Below are 14,429 nucleotides of genomic sequence, written 5' to 3'. Positions count from 1 at the left end.
TTGATGATATGCTCCTCTATCACGCACACATATACTTTGCTTGGTCTTTGTTTTGTGAAGGTACACGTGACATATGGATGAGCGTCAACGAGTGGGTTCAACCCCATACATCTACTACACAAGATCTCTCAATGAGGGCACACCGACATCTTGCTAAGGTGACCTCCTTCTACTTGCGCTCTCTTGCTAAACACGTGGAACATTGGCTATGCTTTGAGTGTTGTTTGGCTTTTCTTGTGCTATTGATAGGGCTCTTGACAAGTGAAGCGACATTCAAGAGTTGGTGTCATCTACCTCCTATACACATTCATGAAGATTTATCGTCGAGGACGACTCTTTTTCAAGTGGGGGGAGATGATGCAGCCCGACCTTCGGTCTTCACCGCATCATATGCTTCATCGCCAAGACGACACGCAAAGGTGAATCTTCTCCTTTATGCGTGCCTACAATCACCTATGTGGAACAATATACTACTTCATACTCCGTCATATCTTGATGATAGGAACTCCACGACAAGTACGGAGAGAAGAGAGGATGCCATGGAGACCTGAGGACGCAAGGCCGATGTCACGGAGGCATGGAAGATAAGGAGAAAGAGGAGTTGGACGCTCCATGCAGGAACTTCCGCCCGACACAGCCGGAACTTTCGCCCAGACACTGTCAAGACCGAAGATGCTCGCACTGAAGAGATGCGGCCGGAACTTCCGCCCCTGATGGCTGGAACTTCCGCCCGACCGGAACTTCCACCCCGAGGAGCCGGAACTTCCGCCCTGTCGAACCTCAGCTAGATCTCAGCCCCCTTGGCTTGTAACTTACCCCTTCAGCCCCTACCTATAAATAGGAACCTACCCCCACCTTCATGAAGGAGAGATGATGTTTAGATGAATTGGCTTATGCCTCTATTATCCCTTAGTGGATTTGGGAAACCCCCACCTTAGATTAACCATCTATTGTATCCCTCCTTATCCGGATCTTTTTCCATTCTAGTAATTCTATCAATTGAGAATCTCTTGCTTTGCAACTCTATTCTTAGTTGGTATTTTGCTCTTTGGGAATTCTATTTGGATTTTTTGATCTTTTGCAAGAGATTCTACCTTTGGTCTTTCTCTCGCAATTCTATCGGTTGGTGGTTCGGGCCAACGAGGATAACCGATTTGTGTGTGTGCGTGTGTTTGTATCGAGTTCTTCGCGTTCATCCACTTTGCCGCGAATCCCCCTCCGCAATCACACTCACCCGGGTCAAACCGTGAAGATCGGGCACACCCTAGGGCTTAGCCCGCATCAATGGAGCATCAAAAATTATAGATACGTTTGGGACGTATCAACATCCCCAAGCTTAACTCATGCTCGTCCTCGAGTAGGTAAGTGATAACAAACAAATAATTTTTTAGGTTGATCAATCTAAGTGTAAAAGCAAACATAGCTGAAATCATAGAATCGTAACATAAGCATGATAGATATAATCAAACATTGAAACTTAATAACCATGCTAAAATATAAATAGTACTCAAACAAAAGAAAATGTATAATGTGTATGGAAAGCAAAGTGATTGTCAAGAGAATAGCATAGATACATAATAAAGTGGTACTCAGCTTGTCCCATAAGTGGAAGCAAAACATAAATGCTTGGACACCTTTAGAAGATTATTAGGATGACTAGAAACAAAAAATTTGAACAAGCAATACCATAATTATAAATCAATCAATAAAATCTTGGGACCGTGCACATAAAACTAAGAATGACAACTATGCTCTCATAAGTGGTGCATAAATGATACGTCTCCGACGTATCGATAATTTCTTATGTTCCATGCCACATTATTGACGATATCTACATGGTTTATGCATACTTTATGTCATATTTATGCGTTTTCCGGAACTAACCTATTGACGAGGTGCCGAAGGGCCAGTTGCTGTTTTCTGTTGTTTTTGGTTTCAGAAATCCTAGTAAGGAAATATTCTCGGAATCGGACGAAATCAACGCCCAACATCTTAGGATTGCATGAAGCTTCCAGAACACCCGAGAGCCGCCAGAGAGGGGCCACAGGGGGCCCACACATGGTGGCGGCGCGGCCTAGGGGGGGGGGCGCCGCCCTAGTGTCTGGTGGCCCCAGACCGCTTCTGACGCCGCCTCTTCGCCTATAAGAAGCCCCTGACCTAAGTCTTCGATACAGAAAAGCCACGGTACAAGAAACCATCCAGAGCCGCCGCCATCGCGAAGCCAAGATCTGGGGGACAAGACTCTCTGTTCCGGCACGCCGCCGGGACGGGGAATTGCCCCCGGAGTGATCTCTACCGCCGTCTCCACCGCCATCTTCACCGCCATCGCTGCCTCCATGATGAGGAGGGAGTAATTCACCCCCGGGGCTGAGGGCTGCGCTGTAGCTATGTGGTTCATCTCTCTCTCTCTCTTTGTGATCAAGTTGAATATCATCTATGTTCTACTCTAGTGATGTTATTAAAGTAGTCTATTCCTCCTGCACGGTGTAATAGTGACAGTGTGTGCATCGTGTAGTACTTGGCGTAGGTTATGATTGTAATCTCTTGTAGATTATGAAGTTAACTATTGCTATGATAGTATTGATGTGATCTATGCCTCCTTCATAGTGTGATGGTGATAGTGTGCATGCTATGTTAGTTCTCGGTGTAATTGTGTTGATCTATCTTGCACTCTAAGGTTATTTAAATATGAATATCGAATATTGTGGAGCTTGTTAACTCCGGCATTGAGGGTTCGTGTAATCCTACACAATTAGTGGTGTTCATCATCCAACAAGAGGGTGTAGAGTGGTTCTATTATGTGATCATTGTTGAGAGTGTCCACTAGTGAAAGCAGGATCCCTAGGCCTTGTTTCCACACATCGAATCTCCGTTTGCTGTTTTGTTGCATGTTTATTCGCTGCCATATTTTATTCAGATTGCTATTACCACTCATACTCATCCATATTACTTGCATCTCACTATCTCTTCGCCGAACTAGTGCACCTATACATCTGACAAGTGTATTTGGTGTGTTGTGGACACAAGAGACTTCTTGTATCGTGATTGCAGGGTTGCTTGAGAGGGATATCTTTGACCTCTTCCTCCCTGAGTTCGATAAACCTTGGGTGATCCACTTAAGGGAAACTTGCTGCTGTTCTACGAACCTCTGCTCTTGGAGGCCCAACACTGTCTACAAGAATAGAAGCACCCGTAGACATCAAGCACTTTTCTGGTGCCGTTGCCGGGGAGGAAAGGTAAAAGGTACTCACACTCCGGATCTCGGCTACTAAGCTATTTTCCGGTGCCATTGTAAGTACTCGAAGCTATTTCCTTTAGATCCTGCAATTGCATCTTTTTGTTTCTTGTTTATCACTAGTTTGGCATAATGGAAAGCAACATGGAGCTTTTTATTCTTTTTCCTGAGTTAAGACATGGATGGTTTGATGCGAAAATAAAAAAACCCATGGAACATATTAGTATGAACACTTTGAATACCATTGTTGCTAATGATATGGAAAATTCTAAGCTTGGGGAAGCTGGTTTTGATGAGCATGATCTTTTTAGTCCCCCAAGCATTGAGGAGAAAATTTACTTTGATGATACTTTGCCTCCTATTTATGATGATTATAATGATAGTAGTCTTTTGTTGCCGCCTGTTATGGAGGATAAATTTGATTATGATTACAATATGCCTCTTATATTTGATGATGAGAATAATAATGATAGCTACTTTGTTGAATTTGCTCCTACTACAATTAATAAGAATAACTATGCTTATGTTGGGAGTAGTACTAATTTTATGCATGAGACTCATGATAAGAATGTTTCATTTGATAGTTATATTGTTGAGTTTGCTCATGATACTACTGAAAGTTATTATGAGAGAGGAAAATGTGGTTGTAGAAATTTTCATGTTACTAAAACACATCTCTATGTGCTGAAATTTTTGAAGCTACACTTGTTCTATCTTCCTATGCTTGTTACTTTGCTCTTCATGAACTTGTTTATTTACAAGATTCCTTTTCATAGGAAGCATGTTAGGCTTAAAGTTGTTTTGAATTTGGTTCTTGATGCTCTCTTTTGCTTCAACTACTATTTCTTGCGAGTGCATCATTAAAACTGCTGAGCCCATCTTAATGGCTATAAAGAAAGCACTTCTTGGGAGATAACCCATGTGTTTATTTTACTACAGTAATTTTGTTTTATATTTGTGTCCTGGAAGTTGTTACTACTGTAGCAACCTCTCCTTATCTTAGTTTTGTTGCATTGTTGTGCCAAGTAAAGTCTTTGATAGTAAGGTTCATACTAGATTTGGATTACTGCGCAGAAACAGATTTCTTGCTGTCACGAATCTGGGCCTAATTCTCTGTAGGTAACTCAGAAAATTATGCCAATTTACTTGAGTGATCCTTAGATATGTCCGCAACTTTCATTCAATTTGAGCATTTTCATTCGAGCAAGTCTGGTGCCTCTTGAAATTCGTCTTTACGGACTGTTCTGTTTTGACAGATTCTGCCTTTTCTTTCGCATTGCTTATTTTGCTATGTGGGATGGATTTCTTTGTTCCATTAACTTCCAGTAGCTTTGAGCAATGTCCAGAAGTGTTAAGAATGATTGTGTCACCTCTGAACATGTGAATTTTTGATTATGCACTAACCCTCTAATGAGTTTGTTTCGAGTTTGGTGTGGAGGAAGTTTTCAAGGGTCAAGATAGGAGGATGATACAATATGATCAAGAAGAGTGAAAGCTCTAAGCTTGGGGATGCCCCGGTGGTTCATCCCTGCATATTTCAAGGAGACTCAAGCATCTAAGCTTGGGGATGCCCAAGGCATCCCCTTCTTCATCGACAAATTATCAGGTTCCTTCTCTTGAAACTATATTTTTATTCGGTCACATCTTATGTACTTTACTTGGAGCGTCTGTTTGTTTTCGTTTTTGTTTTTGTTTGAATAAATGATTGTGTGGGAGAGACACACGCTCCGCTGGTTCATATGAACACATGTGTTCTTAGCTTTTAATTTTCATGGCGAAGGTTGAAACTGCTTCATTAATTGTTATATGGTTGGAAACGGGAAATGCTACATGTAGTAATTGGTATGATGTCTTGAATAATTTTATACTTGGCAATTGTTGTGCTCATGATTAAGCTCTTGCATCATATACTTTGCACCTATTAATGAAGAAATACATAGAGCTTGCTAAAATTTGGTTTGCATAATTGGTCTCTCTAAGGTCTAGATAATTTCTAGTAAGAGTTTGACCAACAAGGAAGACGGTGTAGAGTCTTATAATGTTTACAATATGTCTTTTATGTGGGTTTTGCTGTACCGCTTCATACTTGTGTTTGTTTCAAATAACCTTGCTAGCCTAAACATTGTATCGAGAGGGAATACTTCTCATGCATCCAAAATCCTTGAGCCAACCACTATGCCATTTGTGTCCACCATACCTACCTACTACATGGTATTTCTCTGCCATTCCAAAGTAAATTGCTTCAGTGCTACCTTTAAACAATTCAAAATTTATCACCTCTGATTTGTGTCAATGTTTTATAGCTCATGAGGAAGTATGTGGTGTTTATCTTTCAATCTTGTTGGGCAACTTTCACCAATGGACTAGTGGCTTCATCCGCTTATCCAATAATTTTGCAAAAAGAGCTGGCAATGGGATTCCCAGTCCCAAATTAATCAAACTAAATAGACACTCCTCCATGGTATGTGATTGTTGGATGGCACCCGAAGGATTCGGTTAGCCATGGCTTGAGAAAGCAAAGGTGGGGAGGAGTGTCATCATAATAAAACTAAAATAAAAAGGCACTCCTTCATGGTATGAGATTGTTGGTAGGCACCCGAGGATTCGGTTAGCCATGGTTTGTGAAAGAAAGGTTGGAAGGAGTGCCACCCAAAAATAAAAATAATTCATGGGAGCCGCTCTTTGAAGGTTTGCCTGGCAAGGGGGTTAGAATGCCCACTACCATTCGTTGACAACAACAAACACCTCTCAAAATTTTACTTTTATGCTCTCTTTATGTTTTCAAAACCAAAGCTCTAGCACAAATATAGCAATCAATGCTTCCCTATGCGAAGGGCCTTTCTTTTACTTTTATGTTTAGTCAGTTCACCTATTTCTCTCCACCTCAAGAAGCAAACACTTGTGTGAACTGTGCATTGATTCCTACATACTTGCATATTGCACTTGTTATATTACTTTGCATTGACAACTATCTATGAGATATACATGTTACAAGTTGAAAGCAACCGCTGAAACTTAATCTTCCTTTGTGTTGCTTCAATGCCTTTACTTTGAATTTATTGCTTTATGAGTTAACTCTTATGCAAGACTTATTGATGCTTGTCTTGAAAGTACTATTCATGAAAAGTCTTTGCTATATGATTCATTTGTTTACTCATGTCATTTACCATTGCTTTGATCCCTGCATTCATTACATGTGCTTACAATAGTATGATCAAGATTATGATGGCATGTCACTCCAGAAATTATCTTTGTTATCGTTTACCTGCTGGGGATGAGCAGAAACTAAGCTTGGGGATGCTGATACGTCTCCGACGTATCGATAATTTCTTTTGTTCCATGCCACATTATTGATGATATCTACGTGTTTTATGCATACTTTATGTCATATTTTTGAGTTTTCCGGAACTAACCTATTGACGAGATGCCGAAGGGCCAGTTGCTGTTTTCTGCTGTTTTTGGTTTCAGAAATCCTAGTAAGGAAATATTCTCGGAATCGGATGAAATTAACGCCCAACATCTTAGGATTGCATGAAGCTTCCAGAACACCCGAGAGCCGCCAGAGAGGGGCCACAGGGGGCCCACACATGGTGGCGGCGCGGCCCAGGGGGGCGCGCCGCCCTAGTGTCTGGTGGCCCCAGACCCCTTCTGATGCCGCCTCTTCGCCTATAAGAAGCCCTTGACCTAAGTCTTCGATACGGAAAAGCCACGGTATGAGAAACCATCCAGAGCCGCCGCCATTGCGAAGCCAAGATCTGGGGGACATGACTCTCTGTTCCGGCACGCCGCCGGGACGGGGAATTGCCCCTGGAGTCATCTCCACCGCCGTCTCTGATGACCCACAAGTATAGAGGGTGTATCGTAGTATCTTCGATAAATAAGAGTGTCGAACCCAACGAGGAGCAGAAGGTGTTGACAAGCAGTTTCGATGAAGGATTCACTGTAAATGGTCACAGACAAGTATTCAGGGGGTTTTGATATAACAGGTGAATAAAGTACAAGTAAGTAAAGTGCGAGAGTAACAATTGCAGCGAGTGGCCCAATCCTTTTTAGCACAAAGGACAAGCCGGTTTGTTTACTTATAATGACCAAACGTTCTCGAGGACACACGGGATTTTAGTCTAGTGCTTTCGCTACATACGGCTAATTAATCTTCACTGTTTTGATAAGTGTTGTGTGGGTGAACCTGTGCTAATGTACCGCCCTTCCTAGGACTAATACATACTTGTGATTATACCCCTTGCAAGCATCCGCAACTACAAGAAAGTAATTAAGAATAAATCTAACCACAGCCTTAAACTCTGAGATCCTGCTATCCCTCCTGCATCGATATACCAACGGGGGCTTAGGTTTCTGTCACTCCGGCAACCCCGCAATTGGCAAACGAGTACAAGATGCATTCCCCTAGGCCCATAAAGGTGACGTATCGTGTAGTCGACGTTCACACGACACCACTAGAAGAATAACACCAAAACTTAAATATCATAACATTGAATATTACTCAACCATACTTCACTACTAACATTTAGACTTCACCCATGTCCTCAAGAACTAAACGAACTACTCATGAGACATCATATGGAACATGATTAGAGGTGATATGATGATGAATAACAATCTGAACATAAACCTTGGTTCAACGGTTTCACTCAATAGCATCAATAACAAGTAGAAATCAATACCGGGAGAGTTTCCCCTATCAAACAATCAAGATCAAACCCAAATTGCTACGGCGGTGACGATGTCCAGCGGTGGAGACGGCGGTGATGATGGTGAAGATGATGATGATGGTGATGGAGATGATGTCCAGCTCGATGACGGTGACGATGGCGTCGATTTCCCCCTCCCGGAGGGAATTTCCCTAGCGGATCTCAGCCCGCCGGAGAGCTCTTTTCTCTCTGGTGTTCTCCGCCCCGCAGAGGCGGCTGTAACTCTTCGCGAGGTACCCTCTGTGGCTTAGGTCTTCGGGACGAAGGATTTCACGAAGAAAAGGAGGCGAGAGGGGCTGTGGGCCCCCCTCCTCACTGGGCGGCGCGGCCAGGCCATGGGCCGCGCCGGCCTATGGTCTGGGCCCACCTCGGGTCCCCTCGGCTCCCCCTTCTGGCTTCCTTCGTCATCTGGAAAAATAGGATTTTTGGTATAATTTCCATCAGCTGTTGATCTTCCGAAATATTGCATTCTGACGGTGCTTTTTTCCAGCAGAATCCTGGCTCCGGTGCTCGATCCTCCAATAATCATGAAACATGCAAAATAGATGAAATAACATAAGTATTATGTCCAAATATGAAATATATCAATGAATAATAGCAAATTATGATATAAAATAGTGATGCAAATTGGACGTATCAACCCCCCCAAGCTTAGACTTCGCTTGTCCCCAAGCGAAACTGAACTCGGTAAACAGGACCACATATTTATGGAGTGAAGAGTCGATCAATAAAATACGGACAAGAAGCATCATAATCATTCACACAAGGCATTCTAGTAAACAACTACTTCATATAATTCAACTTGAAACAAGTATAAGGTAATCACAAATAAAGGTGCATAAGAAATCATAGTTGGTGATGGCAAACTTCGTTCTTGGTCAGAGAACAATTAACAGATTATACTTATCTCATTGAGCAGCATTCTCATGTTAAAGTTTATATGGCACAACTTGCATACTCAATCATAATAGTCTTCTCATGATCATTGATAACTTGCAAAGCTATATTCATTCAGATAAAACTTGTACATAAACAAGGAAAAATAAAAGACATGATGTAGTAAATCACAGTATAATGGTTTGATCACAACTACTCAAATGCTTGCTTGAGATGGAGGGAAATAGGTTTACTGGCTCAACATAAAGTAAAATACAGGCCCTTCGCAGAGGGAAGCAGGGATTAAATCATGTGCTAGAGCTTTTTCAGTTTTGAAATCATATAAAGAGAATGAAAGTAACATTTTGAGAGGTGTTTGTTGTTGTCAACGACTGGTAGCGGGTACTCTAACCCTCTTGCCAGACAAACCTTCAAAGAGCGGCTCCCATTTTATTTTTATTTGTGTAGCACTCCTTCCAACCTTTCTTTCACAAACCATGGCTAACCGAATCCTCGGGTGCCTGCCAACAATCTCATACCATGAAGGAGTGCCTTTTTATTTTAGTTTTATTATGATAACACTCCCCCCAACCTTTGCTTACACAAGCCATGGCTAACCGAATCTTTCGGGTGCCATCCATCAATCACATACCATGGAGGAGTGTCTATTTAGTTTAATTAATTCGGGACTGGGAATCCCATTGCCAGCTCTTTTTGCAAAATTATTGGATAAGCGGATGAAGCCACTAGTCCATTGGTGAAAGTTGCCCAACAAGATTGAAAGATAAAACACCACATACTTCCTCATGAGCTATAAAACATTGACACAAATAAGAGATAGTAAATTTTGAATTGTTTAAAGGTAGCACACGAAGTATTTACTTGGAATGGCAGAAAATACCATGTTGTAGGTAGTTATGGTGGACACAAATGACATAGGTTTGGATTAAGGTTTGGATGCACGAGAAGTATTCCCTCTCAGTACAGGTCTTTGGCTAGCAAGGTTAATTAGCAAGCATAAGAGTTGAAGGAAACAAACAAATATACATGTGATAGAAACAATCATGCATCTTCCTTGTAAGCACAAACAATTTTAACTTCAGAATAATAAGCTATGAGCTAACAAGAAAGAAAGACAATGAAACAACTACATGTATTTCTCTTTTCTACTTAAACCTCAAAGTTTTGTTGCTATTGACCAATGCTAAGTTTGCCAAAACCAAATAGATTTATTCAATGCTCCCAAAGTGATACCAATACTAACAACAAGATAAATCATATAATAGAGATTGCAAACTAAAATAAGATGTGCAATATGTAAATGGTAATACTTCTCATTAATATTCCATAACGATAACTCACACCAAGGGATACATAGACGACTAACTAAAGGAGAGATACTTCCAAACTGCAACCCATCTTATATGATAACTTCCCTACTCATGATATGACACTATTTGACAGTAAAAAGTAAAAGGTAGTGATAATGTGATACCGCGGCACTCCCCCAAGCTTGGAACAAACCAAGGGGATGCCAATACCGATGATGAATTACTCCTTCGGCGATGGTGGTGATGAACTCCTCCCGCGCTTCTTACAGATCTCCTTCAGCTTCAGTTTCACAGCTTGGCAATTCTGCACTAAGACTCGAAGAGATTCATTGTTATCTGAAGTTGGCGATGATGACCTTGTGATGGGAATCGAGTAGTATTCCAGCATTCTACGGAGACGGTAATTCTCCTCCTGGAGTATCTCCACTTCTCTTCTTAGAGCCCGGTATTGATCACAAAACTCATCGGTAGTCCGTAGAGCTTCTTCCAACACGGGGAAAGAGTCGAGGCTAAGAGAGGGTGGTAAGGGTCCCTGCAAGTTATGAGAAAAAGAACGTCGAGCGTCAACAGATCCCACCAAGATTTGCTTACTCCCAATGGCTTGTTGCTCTTGTCTCGATGAAACCCTTTTCACTTCTTCCTCCGAAAGCCCCTTGCCCTTGTTGTTGGAGGCCATGGTGCTCCTAGATTGAAAACAGATCCTGGCAGAAACAACTCGAAACAAAACACGTCGAGAAAACGATATACGGACCTCCAGGGGTCCGGGAGATTATATAGCAGAAATTTTCACGACAAAAGGAAAGTACCAGGTCGAACCAGAGTCGGAAAGGGGCGACGAGGCGGCAAGCTCATAGGGCGGGGGGCCAAGGCCAGGCCGCGCCGGCCTATGGGGGCACGCCCTCGTGCGTCTCCTCCACTCCGTTTCGATCTCGTAATTTTTCATATTTTCCAAAAACAGCAAAAATATTGTTCGGAAAGTAAATTGCGAACTTTTCATTACCAGTACTGTTACCTATTCAAAGTCGAGTTCTGGCGGACTGTCGATTTGCCCTTTGATGAAGGCCTCCGGTGTTTCCACTCGAATAATATAAACATCAACATTATAAGAATCACCTGAGATATAATGCTTGAGTCTTTGTCCATTCACCACTTGCGTGGCATTGCCTTGGAGAGAGCTAATTTTAATTGCTCCTGAACGATATACCTCCTCAACAACATATGGTCCTTCCCATTTTGAGAGTAATTTCCCTGCAAAGAATCTGAGACGAGACCGATACAATAGGACTTTATCCCCAATATTAAATTCTCTTTTGATAATCCTTCTATCATGCCATTTTTTAACTTTCTCTTTAAAGAGTTTAGGATTTTCATAAGCTTCACTTCTCCATTCATCTAGAGAACTCAATTGCAACAACCTCTTATTACCGGCAAGTTTAGGATCTTTAATTAATTCTCTAACTGCCCAATAAGCTTTGTGCTCTAGTTCTAAAGGTAAATGACAAGCTTTCCCATAAACCATTTTATAAGGTGACATTCCCATGGGGTTTTTATAAGCAGTTCTATAAGCCCATAGTGCATTCTTCAATTTACTAGCCCAATTCTTTCTAGTTTTATTAACAGTCGTTTGCAAGATAGATTTAATTTCTCTATTTGATAGTTCTACTTGCCCACTAGTTTGTGGATGATAAGCGGAAGCAATTCTATGATTAATACCATATTTAGCAAGAGTTTTTCTAAAACCACCATGAATAAAATGAGAACCTCCATCAGTCATAATATATCTAGGAACTCCAAATCTAGGAAAAATAATATCTAAAAGCATTCTTAAAGAGGTCTCACCATCAGCACTTTTTGTAGGAATGGCTTCCACCCATTTAGTAACATAATCAACAGCAACAAGTATATGAGTGTTTCCTTCTGAAGAGGGAAAAGGTCCCATGAAGTCAAATCCCCAACAATCGAACGGTTCAATAACAAGAGTATAATTCATAGGCATTTCATTGCGTCTGGAGATATTACCAACCCTTTGGCATTCATCACAAGATAAAATAAACTTTCTTGCATCTTTGAAGAGAGTTGGCCAATAAAAACCTGATTGCAGAAGCTTTTGCGCGGTTCTTTCTCCGGCGTGATGTCCTCCATAAGCACTACCATGACATTTACTCAATATCTCTTGTTGTTCGTATTCGGGAACACATCTTCGCAGAATACCATCCACTCCTTCTTTATATAGGTGTGGGTCATCCCAAAAATAATGCCTCAATTCATAAAAGAATTTCCTCCTTTGCTGAGCTGAAAAGGTTGGAGGCAAATACTTGGAAACAATAAAGTTAGCATAATCAGCATACCAAGGACTGTCTCGTGAGCTCACCTTTATTGCAGCCAATTGTTCATTTGGAAAACTATCATTAACAGGAACAGGATCATAAGCAATATTTTCCAATCTAGACAAATTATCAGCAACAGGATTATCAGCACCTTTCCTATCTACAATATGTAAATCAAATTCTTGCAACAGAAGTACCCATCTAATAAGCCTTGGCTTAGCATCTTTCTTTTGCATAAGGTATCTGATTGCAGCATGATCAGTATGTATAGTAACTTTTGAATCAACAATATAAGATCTAAACTTATCACAAGCAAAGACTACAACTAACAATTCTTTTTCAGTAGTAGCACAATTTCTTTGAGCAGCATCAAGAGTTTTACTAGCATAATGAATACCATTCAATTTCTTGTTTACTCGCTGTCCAAGAACAACGCCTACAGCAAAATCACTAGAATCACACATAATTTCAAATGGTAAATTCCAATCAGGGGGTTCAACTATAGGAGCAGTTGTTAAGGCCTTCTTTAGAGTTTCAAAAGCTTCCTTACAATCATCATCAAAAACAAAAGGTACATCTTTTTGAAGAAGATTAGTAAGAGGCTTTGAAATCTTGGAGAAGTGTTTAATAAACCTCCTATAAAACCCAGCATGACCAAGAACACTACGAATACCTTTAACATCCCTAGGATAGGGCATCTTCTCAATTGCTTCAACTTTAGCTCTATCAACTTCAATACCTCTCTCGGAAATTTTATGTCCCAATACAATTCCTTCATTAACCATAAAGTGGCATTTCTCCCAATTAAGAACAAGGTTAGTTTCTTCACATCTCTGCAAAACTTTATCAAGGTTCCGCAAGCAATTATCAAAAGAATTCCCATAGATAGAAAAATCATCCATGAATACCTCTACAATGCTCTCGCAAAAGCCATGAAAAATAGCAGACATGCATCTTTGAAAAGTAGCAGGAGCATTACATAATCCAAAAGGCATACGTCTGTAAGCATAAGTTCCATAGGGACAGTGAAAGGGGTTTTCTCTTGATCCTTAGTTTTAATAGCAATTTGTGAAAACCCATAATAACCATCAAGAAAACAAAAATGAGTATTTTTAGATAACCTTTCTAACATTTGATCGATAAAAGGCAAAGGGTAATGATCTTTTTTAGTAACCTTATTAACTTTTCGATAATCAATGCACATTCTATACCCTAAAACTACTCTTTGAGGTATGAGCTCATCATTATCGTTAGGCACAACAGTCATTCCTCCTTTCTTAGGAACACAATGCACAGGACTAACCCATCTACTATCAGCAATAGGATATATAATACCAGCTTCAAGAAGTCTTAATACCTCATTTCTTACCACGTCCTTCATCTTAGGAATTAGACAACGCTGAGGTTCAACAACAGGCTTCGCATCATCTTCCATATTAATGGCGTGTTGGCAAATAGAGGGAGAAATCCCCTTCAAGTCATCAAGAGTGTAGCCAATAGCTCCTCGGTGTTTCTTCAATATTTCCAATAACCTTTCTTCTTCAAACTCTGTAAGCTTAGAACTAATAATAACAGGATATATTTTCTTATCATCAATATGAGCATATTTAAGATTATCAGGCAAAGGTTTTAAATCAAAGACAGGATCTTCCTTTGGTGGCGGTGTCGTACCCAGATCTTCCACCGGTAAATCATGCTTAAGAATAGGTTGGCGAAGAAAAATTTCCTCAAGCTCATCTCTTTCTTTCCTAAAAACTTCACTCTCGCTATTCTCCAAATGTTGCTGCAAAGGATTATTAGGAACAAGAACAATAGATGCACACTGTTCCATTTTAAAATCATTATTAGGCAAATCAGCTTTATAAGGAGTTTTGGTAAATTTAGAGAAGTTAAACTCATAATATTCACCAGCAAATTTAGTCAAAATTTTCTCTTTCTTGCAATCTATAAT

Source organism: Lolium perenne, chromosome 3 (genome assembly GCF_019359855.2).
Source record: "Lolium perenne isolate Kyuss_39 chromosome 3, Kyuss_2.0, whole genome shotgun sequence".
Taxonomy (NCBI): Eukaryota; Viridiplantae; Streptophyta; class Magnoliopsida; order Poales; family Poaceae; genus Lolium; species Lolium perenne.
The sequence above is the reverse complement of the archived record's forward strand: the minus strand, read 5'-3'. Positions refer to the sequence as shown.